Genomic DNA, 15,784 nt, shown 5'->3' on the forward strand with positions numbered 1-15,784 from the left:
GAATTAATTATAAATGTTTAACAATAATTAAAAAAATGTATTATTTAATAAAATTGACATGGCTCTTATTCAGTCAATATTGAACTTAGAGCCATAGTTGATACATGAAAATTACTTAAAAATAGGCGTTGCTATTTAAAAAAAAAGTTTTTACTGCGCATGCACAGACCAAATTCTCAAAAAATGTTGAAATGTATCGAAAAATGTGTATTCATACACCATCAGTATGTCAAAAAAATAATTGATTTATTCCAAACAAATCCGGCCGAGAAATTCAGTGTTCCCTAAATCGGTGAACACACTGTATATGTATAAAATGTAAGTGTTGAAATGCGCGAGTTTGATCACTTTCAGCCCAGCGAAACATACCGCCTGTTTACCGAGAATTAAGTGCAGTCAAATTAAGATATAGGATGCACCAAGTCAACTATTATATTATACTATAATAACATATTATGTTTGATTTAAGTTCCTCTGAATATATACAGTATCATACGTTCAGGACAATGCGTTAACTAGCAAACATAATTTATTTAATTTAAATGTTCTACATATAGTAGCTATGAGGAGATTTGGTTTTAAAACCTTGTATAATAAATAATAATCTAGTATAATATGTAACGCGAAAGGACTATGTTTTGTTGGAAAATAATTGATTGGAACATACCAACAAATACGGAAAATATTTTTCTGAACAGTATTGATTTGTAAATATTTTTTGGCGAAAAAGTACCAAAATCAAAAATCTTTGTATTTTGAAATTAAACCATTTACAAATTATTATTATTTCGATACTGTATTTATTCAAAACGTATTTGGTCGGAGAAGTATTTGATTGGAATCGTATACCCTAAATCCGTAACCAAATAATAAAGGTAAAAAATATTTTCTATGAAATAAGTTTCTAGAAATACGATTCATACAGAATATTGTTCAGTATATTACACTGTTACAGTTCCAACAACATATGTTTCCAACAAAATATATTCCATACAATTACGTTACCGACTTAATATATTTCAAACCGATTTCGATTCAAAAATAATATGTTTTAATAAAAATACAATTTCGACATGTGTATTTCCAACGAGATATTTAAAAAAAAATAAATAAAATACGGTTCCCTAAGAATAGTAAAGTTATCCAACTTTATAATATAATAATGTAACATATTAACATAAAGTATTATCGTGTACTGTCGTTGCAGTCGGCCGGAGTGGTGGTATAATGATATATTTTGTGCGTTTTAGTGGAAGTTATAACTACGCAACGCGCAAGTGTGTCCGGATTTGGTTTGCGACGCAGCCAATTCGTACGTTATCGGTATTCTGAAAAACAACATGTTTGGGTATGATTGTTGCGCAAATGTCCGTCACACAGGCACGCGCTTCGAATACCCCAAAATGCATTGCATCAAGTGGATTGATTGATTTACAAAACCATACACTATAATATTTGTAATTTATATTAAATTATAAGTGTGTTAAGACGTAAAGGTACATACTACTGATTACTGAGTATACTTACCAATAACTAAAATAACATTGTAATAAATTAATATCAAATGACTATTTATTATAGATATCAGGTAGGTATACAGGGTATCCCAAAGAGATCTGACATTCTGACAAATGAAATAACTTTTGTTCTAATCAATATTTTTTATTTCTTTTAAATATAATCTAATAGACACTTGCGCTACATTTTTAGAATACAATTTTTATTTTTTATTTTTTAATACTCAAAATTAAAAACTTAAAAATTGATAATTTTTTTTTCCAAATATTCAATATAGCCAATTTGTAAATTTGATTTCCAGAAAAATGTATATGGTAAAAACACTTAATTAAGTCAAAAGGCTGAATTTTTTAAAAAATTTTTAAATATCCATATTTTCGTTAGGTAAATTATAGTTTATACATCACATATTATTAAAATAAATGCAATAAAAAAAATAATTAGATTTTAACATGCACTTATTTAAAAATGTTATAAAATATTTAAAAAAAAATTTATTATTATTTGAAATTACAAGGTTTCTAACATAAACTAGATCGTAATTTACTTAACGAAAATATTGAAATTTAACAAAAAATTGTAAAAAATCAGCCATTCGACTTAAATAAGTGTTTTTATACTATATACATTTTTCTAAAAATCATATTTACAAATTGGCTATATTGAATATTTCGAAAAAATTTTTTATCAATTTTTAAGTTTTTTATTTTCAGTATTAAAAAATAAAAAATAAAAAATGTAGCGCAAGTGTCTATGAATTATATTTAAAAGAAATTTTTTTAAAATATTGATTAGAACAAAAGTTATTTCATTTGTCAGAATGTCAGATCTCTGTGGGACACCCTGTATATTATGTAACGATGTCTATTGTTAATCATTACAAAATAATAAAAAAAACAAAATACGAAATAATATAATTTAGAATCGTATATATATATAGGTATATATATATCTCATAATGTCTACTTAAAAATTTTCAAATAACTACACCCGCAAATGTATTACGAAGAAAACGTGATATTTGATCGCGACCTTTAATAAGTAACGACGAGAAGCAAAATCAGCATTGCCGTTCAAGCAATTATTCCTAGTGCCGTGGCAGATTACATATTTTACACTTAAATGCTAATTTAACTGTTAAAGCAAAATTATGTTTTGATCGGTTGTGTTAATTATGAATTACGATCTTGTGTACATTAAACATCCATTAAATTAATTCCGTTCTGATGACATGATAATCAAAGTCATCATTTACGATCGTAAAATTAATGCAAAATCAGAATCAAGAATTTAATCAAGAAAAATAAGTTTAGTTTTCATATCAAAATAACGAATAATTTTCCTTTATGCACGCGAAGGGCCATAACAGCGAGGATAAAACGAATCGGGCCATGGCAAATGAGCTCAAAATTAAAAATCCTACGCCCCGAGTTCAAACTCATCCTTATAAACATTCTTGACAATGTCTCTCGACCTACCTATCAAGTTAAATAATTTTCTATGTGCGTCCGATATAGCAGCTTTTGTCACAGGCAACATTATGGATCACGTCCAATAAACTCACATTTTCCTGTTATTATGAGCTTTTGAATATAAAATGTTTCTTTTTTTTCTCTTTTTATTTTTTATTTACCTCGTCTCCAGTCCAACACTCGTGGTGGCACTCTATCGGTCGCACGGGGCAACACCATACCCGTTGCCCCGGTGACGGTATACGATGCCGTTGGCAGGGTAACGGCCCACGTTCTCGGACGCGCTCGATGATGACGTCGCCGGCCAATAACGCGGCCACGAGTTCTATTAGAAAAGGACATACTAAACAATCGAAGAATATATAAAAAAAATTGTCATCAAAGAATCTCAACTTCTATCCATTTTTCCAAAAAAAATTTATTTCGTTCAATTTCAAAACGTAATCAATATTGTCAATTAATTAAAAGAATATTATGTGTATAATCATAATATGGAATAATTAAACGAAACTAATTTCTATCAAAATGTGTTATTTCTAAACGTATCAATTATTATCAGTAATAATTAAATAAGATTACATTCAATAATAGGTATACCTAAATTGATAATATTATACTCAAAATGTAATTAATTTTTTTCTCAGCCAGCAATTGTGCCAGCAGTAGTGTAATCGACTAAATATTATAATCGAAGATTACTATGTAGTTCAATAGTTGTCTCTGTCCGTGACTCGTCACAGAGAAAATCGAAAAAGTAGAGCGGGAAGGGTCTATGGAATAATAGAAGGAATGGGTTTGGTTTTTTTTATTTATATAAAAAGAAGTGTATAGGTTATTGTATTCTTTAATGTAGACCAATTTCCTATATTATGCGGAGAAAATGTTAGCAGAACGTCGTTCTAGTTGAGTGAGCTCGATGTGGGTCATCAGCTAGGCAGAATAGAATACATTTGATTAAAAACACTTACGATCCTCAGTTGATCATTGAATTGTGTGTATCGCCTACGACTCTATAGGTACACGTGCAAGTCAACGTGGACTGTGTGTTTGCGATTAGAGTAGGTAGTAACACTTTTGTGTTTAGTAAATGTAAAATATTATGACGGAGAACAAGAGGGCTCTGGGTGGGGACGACTACTCAACACAGTATATTAAAGCATATTATTATGGTTGTGTAAACTAGACAGATTTTTTTCTGTATTACTGCTATATCAATATAAAATACAAACGTAAAAATAATTATATACCCATTTAGACATAATTTATTAAATCTACGATAAAACTGATTAGAGTTCTATTCAATGGCTCTTTTAAATGAATTCTTTAACTATTGTTGTTATACAAACATAATAGTATCACACATTAGATGCTAAAATTAAAATTTAATGGAACTCGTTTGAGTATTAGGATAATTTTTTATCGTTTGTATGTAATTAAAAATAAACATCAACAAAATAAATACAATGACGAACACGTGTTCAAATCAGGGGTTGAACTCCATGTTGTATAAACCATAAAACATTATTTTCTTAATTTGCTTGTTGTATTCATGAGTCAAGGATAAGGACCTATAGATAATAAAAAGAGATGATATTTGAAATACTATGTAAACTGTTAACGATTCTTTCTTTATTTATCGAACAACCATGACCAGATATGGAGTCTTATATTTCTGGCTGAAAGGTCATCTCTCGCATTATAAATATCGTAATGGTATTACATTACATTTGACCGTAGTCTTACAAATGTGATTCAATAATATAAAGTTATACGATATAATTGTATACCCGAAAAACGAACACATGCAAAAAATGACTATAGTATTATAATTTGGTTGGTAAAAACCAATTGGATGATGGCTATATGCGTTTATATACTATAATTTATAATAGTTGTGTAAATTATACATACCTACTTAAGTAATTAATGTGTTTAAATTAATTATAAATTTAACTAACTATTTGAGTATTTTATTAAATATTTATATCACTTATTGGCGATAAACGATAGTAATAATTATATGATATGGCCTATAACAAATAACAAACCGACACATTTAAAAATTGAAGTAGATATAATTTACACTCAATTTTTCATTAAGTAGTGTACCTATATAAATACGCCAATACGCGTGAGTAAACATAGTTTCAATTTTATTGAAATTAAGAATATATTTTTCCAATAGCCAATAGTTGGTACTTACTACCTATACATGGTTGGTATAAGATATTCTAATATATCTAGGCGATGTTTATATAATATATATATATATTATAATATACAAATAGGTAATAATAACTGCAATCAAAGTTCATGCAAAACAAACTGTATTTTCAAATTTATTACCTCGAGATTGCTGAAGACCTGACCAATTTATTTGTCTACCATGGTTACGTAAACATTACGTATGGATTTAGGTGTGCAACAGAAGGTGAAATTAAAAAAAAAAAACAACTAATATTACAACTCGCGTAGTTCACGTAAACAAATTCCGGTAGTTGTGACCAAATCGCTCGCACTAGCCAAAATTCAAAAAAATTAACGAATCACAGATTTCCTTTTTTTATTCGAAAAAGGGGGTTAAGCTCGACCGCGACTCCGGCGGAGAATGCGCTGGCAAGACCAACGCAGAATGACGACTACGGCGTGACTGTGCGTGCGTGGGTACCAGCTGACGGTCTGTATGCCGAGTACCGAACGAAGTTGGCAACGGGATAGACTGTTTAACAAGCTATATGACGTCACCGCTTCACCACCCCCACTTCTCTCGTCCTTCGCCACAACACCAGCACCCCCCACCAACATACTGTTTCGGACACATGGACGCCACAACGTCACGATAAATTCCAATGATGAAATTCTTCAGTTAAAAAACTTTGTTTGGTGGACAATCACTGTTTATTAATAATTATTAATTGTTCACCTTTTTTATATTGTAACGATTACGGGCATTTATGTGACTTACAAAAAATCTGTTGGCAATAATAATATGCAGAACAATGAGTTTCTTTTTGTCTTGTTTGTGTATTACAACCAATTTACACGTGTTAATATGATTATATCAATAATATTTAATAATAATATAGTATAAAAACACAATAACAATATTTTTAGGCTAATGACCAGTGACGTTGAAGTCTTAAATCTAATAACAAAAAAAATATACATATAAATAATTTTATAATTTTAATTTTGATTACCTACACTCTCCAGTCTCAAATGTCTTCAATTAAATTATCTAATTAATAACTTAGAGAGTGTATGTTTCAATGTTTTATACAATTTTAGATTCTGATATTTTAGCACAATTATTAATTATTACTGAGTTAAGAAGGTACCTTTTAGCTAGGTATAGTATATTAGCGGAATATAATATTTCTTATTCAACGTTCATTGTGACAGCTCGACTCATAATTAAAATCTGAAGTTATGTACACTATCTAATAATTTAGTTATTTTGATTTTTTTTTTTCATTATTTGAGTAAAATTAGCTCCAAAATTTTAAATGTAATTTTTTTTTGAATAATATGACCATAGGTCATAACAATGTTTTTTTAAATCTTTTGTACGAACGAGGAACGGGTAATTGATTACGTCTTACAACATGCTTAATATTTTATTTTATTCAATCCTATATTAGATTCCTTACACACTAGCTAGCAGTTTTGAGTATATTATTATATATATTTATTATTATATTTAATTATATTATATTACTGAATTTTGAATACAAAATATTGTTATTGTAATCCTATTTTTTTTTTTGACATTTCTAATTGTATTATTAATATTTTTTGCTATTTATAGAAAAGAAATTAAAATTATTTTAAAATGCTAAATGCTTATTTAGCTTGAGATAGATAAGCCTAATACTAGTCTAAATATATTTCATTGTATGAATAATAAGATAATTTAAGTAAAAGTCTAAAGCTTAATTTTTTTTTTAATAATAACAAAACTACAAAAATTGATCCTCGATAAACCGTTGTGTTATATCTGTGAATATTTGTCGTAAAATTTGAACTTAAAATGCTCAAAAAAAAAAAATGCTTAATACTTTATGTTGACCTTTAAAAAAAAAAAATTAACAAGATAAATGCATGTGGAATTGTGGAATCTCTAATATTACATTGTTAAGCTTCGCTAATGAGTAATGTTGGTCACAAAAAAAAAAAAAAATATATACCTACATGCACAAAACCAATATATTTACCAATCCGCTCAGAATTAAAAGTCATTTTTGTGATAATTGTTATTATTATTTTTTCTCTGGAATTTAATTTTTTGTACAATATAAACTGAACTTACAATTAATATACTGAAGTATATTGAATTTTCTATTATTATATTATATTTGGAATAAATAAAAATTGTATACGATGTAGATAAATGTAAAGTTAATAATTCTTAAACAATTGATTATTGAGGGGCTATGGATAGGCAACTTTGTGTATATCTTATTATCATTACGATTTTGTTGGAAATAAAATATGAATATTAGTGCAAGAAATGTTTTCGAATTTGGTACACAATTTCACCATGTCAACATATAGGTACTAGAACAGTAAACCCTGTAAGTATGTAAGTATGAAATTTTTGTATTTTACATTACCTACTATACATCTACAAACAATATTTATCAGTAGGTAATTACTAATAAGTATATTATATCGAAAACAGATTATAAATAATGAGGATTTTAATTTTAATTTAGTGTGTTTTGCAGTATATTTTATTTATCTAAAAATAATTTTAGCGTTAATAATATTTAATGTGTTCTAATTTCTTTTACCCAAAGTTAATCGATTGGAAATTTTGCGTAGGCTGTACTTTGAGCTTGTCGTTAAATTTGTTGAAATTATGTAAAGAATAGCTAAATTACTATACTTATAGTTAGTATAAAACTCTGAACTAGACAATCTATACGAAGCTATAGGACCCTATGCTGACTTACAAAAAATAATCACATTAAAAAAAAAATTGAAATGTACAACTTAATTTAATTTAATTTAATTTTTTTTTTTTTTTTAATATCATTGTAAAAACTCCTTACCTATGTACATACCTAACTATATAGTCTAATTGTAAGCTAATAATTTTGATGTTGATGCTGTAATAATAAGAAAAAAAAATCTCTGAACTAGGAACTATAAATTTGGTTAGTAGTCCATCAAAAAATAAGTTCATTTTTAACCGACTGACATCATAATATAATTATAATTTTTAAAATAATCTGTACAAGATAAAACTTTTAAATTAATAGATATTTATTTGATATTGTGAATAAAATTTGGATATTTAAAAACATTTTTAATTGGCTCAAGATTTGAGATTTTGACTTATAAGTTACTTATATGTAGTTATATAAAATATAAATTATTTAAATTTTACATGTATTGAGTAGTAGGACTTTAGTTATATAGGACTCTAGCTGCAGAACTTGATTCGTCATATGAAAATTGAATAAATAAGTAATTAAAAATATTTCGATACACTATTCTATAATCAACATTTTATTATCACCTTTACTAGTTATATTATAATTCGTTGATAAAGACTTTTCGATCATTTACAATAAATTATTATGGATTTTTTTAAAGTTTATAGTTTCTAATCACGCTTTTTCTTTTTCATTCTCTTACTCTCTCCCGCACTCACTCACTCATCGGTTGTCATGGCTTTGGCGGAACGGCATTAAAAATGTTTGGCGCTCAAAAATCTATATATTAAGAGCTCTTTACAATAAACCACAGGAGGTGACGCCATTACAATGGCTTTTTACTGCACAGTTCATAGATTTTAGAGTATGGACATAGATGAAACCAAAACCACTAAAATAAGATAAAATAATTGCAGATTTAGTAGACGAATAGCTTAAATAATAACATGATCATGCAATTAATGATTCATTAAATAATATTTTTATACTTAGATATTATAGAAATCAATAAACTTACCACACCTACATCTTTCTTGAAGTATCGAATATTGCTAATTTAATTAAATCAAAAATACAATAAATGATTAATCTCTTTTTGCGTTGTAGATGGCTTAGGTAAATAAAGTTAATGAATAAAATCTTATTTCAGATTCTGAGCGGAGCGATGAATGTATTGATTTTACAATGTTGTTTGAATTTCCCGGTAGTTTTAAAAAAACAGAAAAAAATTAAAGAAAACAGGAATTTTTATATGTAAAATCAATTTTCGAAATAATCGAACTTTGATATTGGTGTCATTTTAAAACAAATTACCGTAGATACATGACATTTTCACTGAATGTTTATACTGGCATTTTATATACTCGATAACATTTTCAAAATATTTAAAATCATTTTAAGTTATTATTTATAGACATTTGAAATTTTCGATCTTTTTAGTTTTTTTTTTTTATAAATAACAGTAAATTTATATTATTTTGGTAAAAAAGCTTCAAAATTTAATACAAGGCTCATAATATATTGTTACAATGACAGTTAAAAAATATTTAAAATACATAGTCATATTTTTTTAATAAGCATTGAAAGTTTGAATTTTGACAAAATACATAAAAATAACGAACATTTGCGATTTATTTTGAGTAAGAACTTCATAAACATGTATCTTTTTGCATCTAAGATTTGAAAATGCAATACAAGATTCTTCATCAGTTTGTCTACTTTTATCAGATGAAAAATGTTTATTGGAAAGTCAAATTAAATTTTTATGAGCATTTGAATTACAACATTATTGGATATTCACTCAATTTCTCGTGTACCGATATTCTTATTTAAATGTTATTAAAAAATGAATAACTGTAGAAACATGATAAAATTTTCAAAATATTTTAACTTTTTTTAAGTTATTTATAGACATTTTAAATTTTCCGTTTTTACGAGTATTCCATAAATGTTAATAAAATTGTATTCATTGGAAGTTGGAACAAAAAAAGTGAAAGTTTAGTACAAGGTTCTCCATTAGTTGATTTAATAGCAGTTGGAAAATATTAAAAATACATAGTCAGGTTTTTTTTTATAACCATTTAAGATCTAACTTCGACAAATGTATTTATTGAAAATTTACAAATTCTTTGACTGTCAAAAATGTATAAAACGTTTAACTTTATAGCTAAGGATTTAAAATTAAAACAAAATTCCATGTAAGTAGTTAGTTCTGTATCAAAAAAAAATCCAAAAATTATACAAATACAGTTTTTTTTTATAGTTATTTTAATTTAAAATTAGGATGAAATAACTTATTAAATAATCAAAAATAACAATTTTAGCTATATTATTGTAATTTAAAAATATTATTCGTGGGTACTTTAAATTGTATATATACCTATGTACTATGAGTCTATGAATGACCGAGTGAGTCATGTGCATAATAAATCTGATTTGATTAATTTGGAATTTATTTTTAGGTATACCTACATTTTTTTTTTTTTTTTTTTTTTTTTTAAATAATAGTAGGTAATATAATTAATATAGTATAAAACTATAAAATATTTAAATATCCTACGCAGACTGACAAACCGTCTCCCCTCATAATCGTTTTTTGTGTGATATTTCATGATATTATGTCATTGAATTCAAATTTAATACCATCCATTACAGTAACCCACTTGAAAACTACTGTACAGCAGAGCGACATCCATTTACCCGCTTTTTTAAAATTGAAATTTGTCGAGGAAACTAAAGTTATACAGTTTAATCTGACCAATGGGGTCTAAATAACACGATTTTGTATGCTATGATCGTGGTCTTCAGTATATTATTGCTATATTTTAGACAAATTGAATTAAAATATAGATACATTATTTTGTAGAGTAAATAGTAAATACCATACGGGCAATATGAAATGTTAGAATTAATAATTCAGATTTGTATTAAGCAGCATATTTTGCAGCAATAATATAATTATTACGCTTGACGCTTCTGTTATATTATACACAAAACCATTTTCATTGCAGCTTGGTGTTATTTATAGTATTAATAATATTGTATATTATATATGTTGGTCATAGTGTCTATAAATTACCATAGCGGTTTCCAAGGCAATCTGCTTGGTATTAAGGTTAGGAAATGATAAGCGTTTGTTGAAAACAAGAGTCCATTTTGTTTTATTAATATATTAATACCGTTATTATATTTAAGTGTTTTACTATTATATCAGTTGATGTCATTATCCTCAACTATAAATAAAATTGATTTTTATAAATGATTGATTAGGTATGAATTTATTGTATTACTATTGGAAATTTAAATATGTAATTTAAGTTAATAATATAGAACAGCAAAATAAACTTAGGTACCCATCACAATTAATTTATGTCTTTTAATGTAATAAAATGTTACAATTTAATTTAATTATTAGTATGTAAATTTAATTTATACTGACCTATTAACTATATTTTCTCTTCTAAATATATAGTTAAGATAAAATATCACTGTGACCAAGTTAAAAAAAAATATCGTTATGATAACATAGTTACAGTATATTTATAAATTATGAAATAAAATTATAAATTTGTTATTATTCATGAATAAAAATAATATTTAGTTGTGCTTGAATATGCCTAAATATATATAATTTGAACACAAGAATGTACATAAAATGCCTATATTAAACGCCGTAAATAAAGTTAATCTATAATTGAATCTAAAAATATACCTAATATATTATAATATTGTTTCTGATAATCTATTATTTTTGTTATTACTTAGAGGTTGATTTTCTTTGAAAAGCTTTTGTACAATACATATTATCCCTAAAAAATAATAAATGGCTTCTAATTGGATTCAAAAACTGCATGAGCTTATAAAAACTCAACTTTTAATGCTTAGCCTTACCTAACCCACTTGTTAAATCGTCAGGTTTCTTGGTTTCTACATCATAAGATAACTGTCTTGTTAAATAATTTTAGAAATAACAAGATAATTTTTAATTTTTTCCTTATTTAACCTTATTTCTAGAAGCTGCTCTAATTAGTGAAATTAATGAACTCGGCTCAACTTTGGACATTTTGATAAAAAGCACACCACATGACAAACGAAATACGACTAAATATAATATAAATAATATAATAACTCCAAGGCCTTCACACGAGTTTAAACTCAGTGAGGCCTATAGTAATCTCTTTGATTAAAAAAAAAATATATATAGGCATTTAGTTGTAATTGTTGTGAATCACTGTGACTATTAATATACTTACACATATAGTAAATAAGTTATCTTTATAAATTATTATAATATATTAGTTATGATATTCCGAGGAGCTAATAAATGGCCCGACGTGCATAACCTCGTTGGCAAGTCGCGTTGATTTCGCCAGTCTGACGACCAGCCGATACATTTCAATACTGAACGTTGCTGTACGAACGGCTTCTATGGGTGATACGTTCGATATCGGGTCATGTCATCTGCAGCTTCGATGCAGGAGATATTGCGATCGATTCATCGTCTGCCGGCGATTTGATGCGAACGGTTTCGGTCGAGTCGTTAAGTGGGCTGACCGTAGTGTAGCCCTGGAACCCTATTACTAAGTGTAGCGGTCGTTACACCTTGTAAATAAGGGGTGTGTGCCGGGTGGGTATAATAACATATAAAAATTAACTTGAAATATGTTCATTATTGATTATCATATTGGTTTGTAGGTACCTATTTACTAATAACATCAATTAAAATATGATAAAATGTATAAAATAATTTAATTTTGAGTTTCTGAGTGGATGGGTGGGTAAAATTATTTTTTGCTACACCTGAAAAATATATCTTGGGCTCCACTGGCTGACCGAAATGGTCGTGATGAATTATACTAGTCCAAAATTCCGTTATCAGTTTATCACATATCGTCGATTAATTATAATGACCGAAGTCAAGATCGAGACTTCATACCCGTCTTGTCTCCGCTACAGGTTCAGCCAGCTGAAGTGGACGTGCGGCTCAATCAAACCGCGATCTCACAGATCTGCTAAAACACCGTTCTATTTTCGATGCCGAAGATCGCAGTGTGGCTTGCACGTTGCACTAATCAAAATCGAGTACACTCTGGCGAGAGTTTCGGTTAGGTTAGCTTTTAAGTAAAACTTAAAGCCGGAATTTTTTTTTTTTTTTTTTTTGGGGGGGGGGGACTTGTAGAGACTTACAAATTACACCTATGCTAGGTGAATCACTCCACCAACGGTGGTGTACACTAAACAAGATAAGCCGAGTATCACGGTAAATGCACGGACGCCACCCCGCGACGGCTGTCAATATATTTTGAAGTCACCTCCGTGCTGTGATTTCTGTTTGCCCAGCCATCGTTTGCGTTCACGGTATCGTTAAGAAGATGCTACCCATGCGTTTGTTGTCTCCGTCTTATAAACGTATGACTTGCAGGAAATAGTTCGTTCACTATATTATATAGAGTTTCAAATGTTTCAATAGTATGCTGTTGGTTTTTTTTGATATTAGAGTAAATTGATATTATCATTTATCATATCTATTATAATCTGGTGTTTTATTCGTTGTTTTAATTTTCAAGCGAGATCTGAAATCCCAAAAATTAAAAATGCCCATGTCTCGTTTGAAAATTGAAATATTGAATAAAAGCCGACGCTTAAGGACAGACAATGTTCTAGGATTAAAGTTTTATAGTAGGTCAATTTACTCATCAAAATTAACAGCACTCTATCTGAAAATTTGGTATGTCGTACTACGTGTGTAATGCGGAGATTACAAATGGGAGGGTAGCGTCCTTATTATAGCTCACGTTTCGTGTGTGACATCATGAGCCACGGTTGCTGCCATGGGACGTCGGCGCATACGACCTGTTGATTCGACAAATATATTCAGGAAGTATGTTGTTTAAAAGTAAAAAAAAATATCCATGCACTGAATGCGATTTTGAAAACTCTACGCCCCTGCATAGTCCTGTTCGACATGAAACTGTTGAACAGCGAGCGTGTGTCGTACACGCTGGATCCCGCCCACTCGGCGTTTTTCTCGTTTATACGATCGTCATTTTCACGCGCTTCGTCTGTATTCCTGCAGAATCTCGATGGCCACGTTCGGTCACTATATACATATACGTTATCTCATTCGTTGTGTCACACCTGTTTGTAGGGTATGTCATGGTTGACTCGTTCTATCAGCGACTGCAGCATAAACTATACCTATTAATAATATATACACGATATACACCCTTTATATATACTTTATACACACATTACCGGTGCGTACGGTGTTCGTGGCGGCTGACGGACGACCCTACGACCTTCAACCACCCTAAAAAACCATTATTAAAAATATAAAAAAGTATTTTTTGGAAATCACTTTTACATAATTTTTTTTTTTTTTTTTTAACAAAGTTTTTGTTTTAACATGTAATATAGTAAGTTTTTACTGGTCATATATAGTAACTTATATAGGTAGGCACTAGGCGCTTTGCCTCCACTACTTTAAAAATATTACATAAAGTATTAAGCATAAAAAAATCTATTAATTAGTATAATTTAATTAAGTGAATGTTTTAATATATTAGACAAAATATATTTAGTATAATACTTTCATAATTATTTCACATGTATCGATTTTCCAATCATTTGCATGTATTTTTGTATAACTATAAGGGTCTCTATATATTTTTCATATAGTCGAGAAACTGTTTCAACTTAGGCAATTAACTACTTATATACATTTAAATAAGTTAGAAATATATTTTTAGTTATTTTTTTCTTTAAAAAAAACACAATTAATTTTATTTACGGCAATTTCCAATTATATATTACTATTTAGGCCTTTTGGCAATCTTTGTGTGAAAAATATTAGTCTTAGACGAATACAATAAGTCCTGAAGGTAATTAAAATGTATGAAATATTCGGTATTATACAAATATTTGAAATCAAAATCGCATCAATTATTAAAAAAAAAACATTAAAAATTACTGATTTAAAAAGGGAATGTAATTTAAAAACCATGATATGTATTTTATGTATTATATTCAACATACATTGAATTGCAATTGTTTAGTGCCCTATCAAATAGTTATTTTAGGAAATAAAGGTTTGGTGAATTTTAAATTCAAATATAGTACTGAAAATAAATCACGCTAACTGCAGCGTCTCATAGAATTTTTAACAGTAGCGTTAGTTTAGGATATAGGAATATTATAATCTCGCCTTTATTTTAAAATATAACTTTTCTTTTTTACTAATCTTTATAAATAAAATGTATTATTCTACAAAATTTGTTTCTGTATCTACAATTATGCAAATACATAATATACGAAACAACGAAACAAAACCATTTTATTTAATTGAATTCGACCGAGGAAGTATTGATTAAGTATTAGATAGGTACCACTCTATATATAATTCGAATAGGTAGATGTTATGTAATTATTTAATACCTATGTATTATATTATATTTTATTCTGTTTGTATGTACCTACCAATTAAGCATACATAAATAAATGTTTTACAACATGATGACTTCATAATCACACCAATTGATGCATAAACCATTAGTTTTTACCTACTATAATATTATTGTTCTAAGTTCTATAAGACAATATTGTTGCTGCCGCAACAAACAATATCTAACATTGTAACGGATAGGCTAATAAGTACCTAGGTATACGAATGATCGGTCGTGGAGGAACAGCTGATGGTCGCATACACACTCAATAATCACTATTTTTTGTATTGTTTTGATTTTCATTATTATTGTGATTAATTTTATTTGTGAGTTATATAATAATATGTAAACCGGTCGAAGACAGATCGCCGCTACATGCATGGAGATTACCACGGCCGTCCAAACAAGTAGT

At 28.1% G+C, this 15,784-nt stretch overlaps 1 protein-coding gene across 2 annotated transcripts in view; it reads right to left on the reverse strand.

Annotated features, from left to right (window-relative positions):
• The window catches only part of LOC107169919 (uncharacterized), a 48,676-nt gene extending 42,999 nt beyond the window's left edge, over window positions 1-5,677 (reverse strand). Inside the window, exon 1 of one of the 2 annotated variants that reach the window (XM_089218546.1) lies at window positions 5,337-5,677. The gene's annotated coding sequence lies outside the window, so the exon portion shown is untranslated. The remainder of the gene's footprint in view (window positions 1-5,336) is intronic. The other variant, XM_089218547.1, reaches the window with a different exon arrangement.
• Between the last annotated feature and the right edge of the window lie 10,107 nt (window positions 5,678-15,784).

Source organism: Diuraphis noxia, unplaced genomic scaffold, assembly GCF_037042655.1.
Source record: "Diuraphis noxia isolate RWA-SAM2 unplaced genomic scaffold, SU_Dnox_SAM2 contig0002, whole genome shotgun sequence".
NCBI lineage: Eukaryota > Metazoa > Arthropoda > Insecta > Hemiptera > Aphididae > Diuraphis > Diuraphis noxia.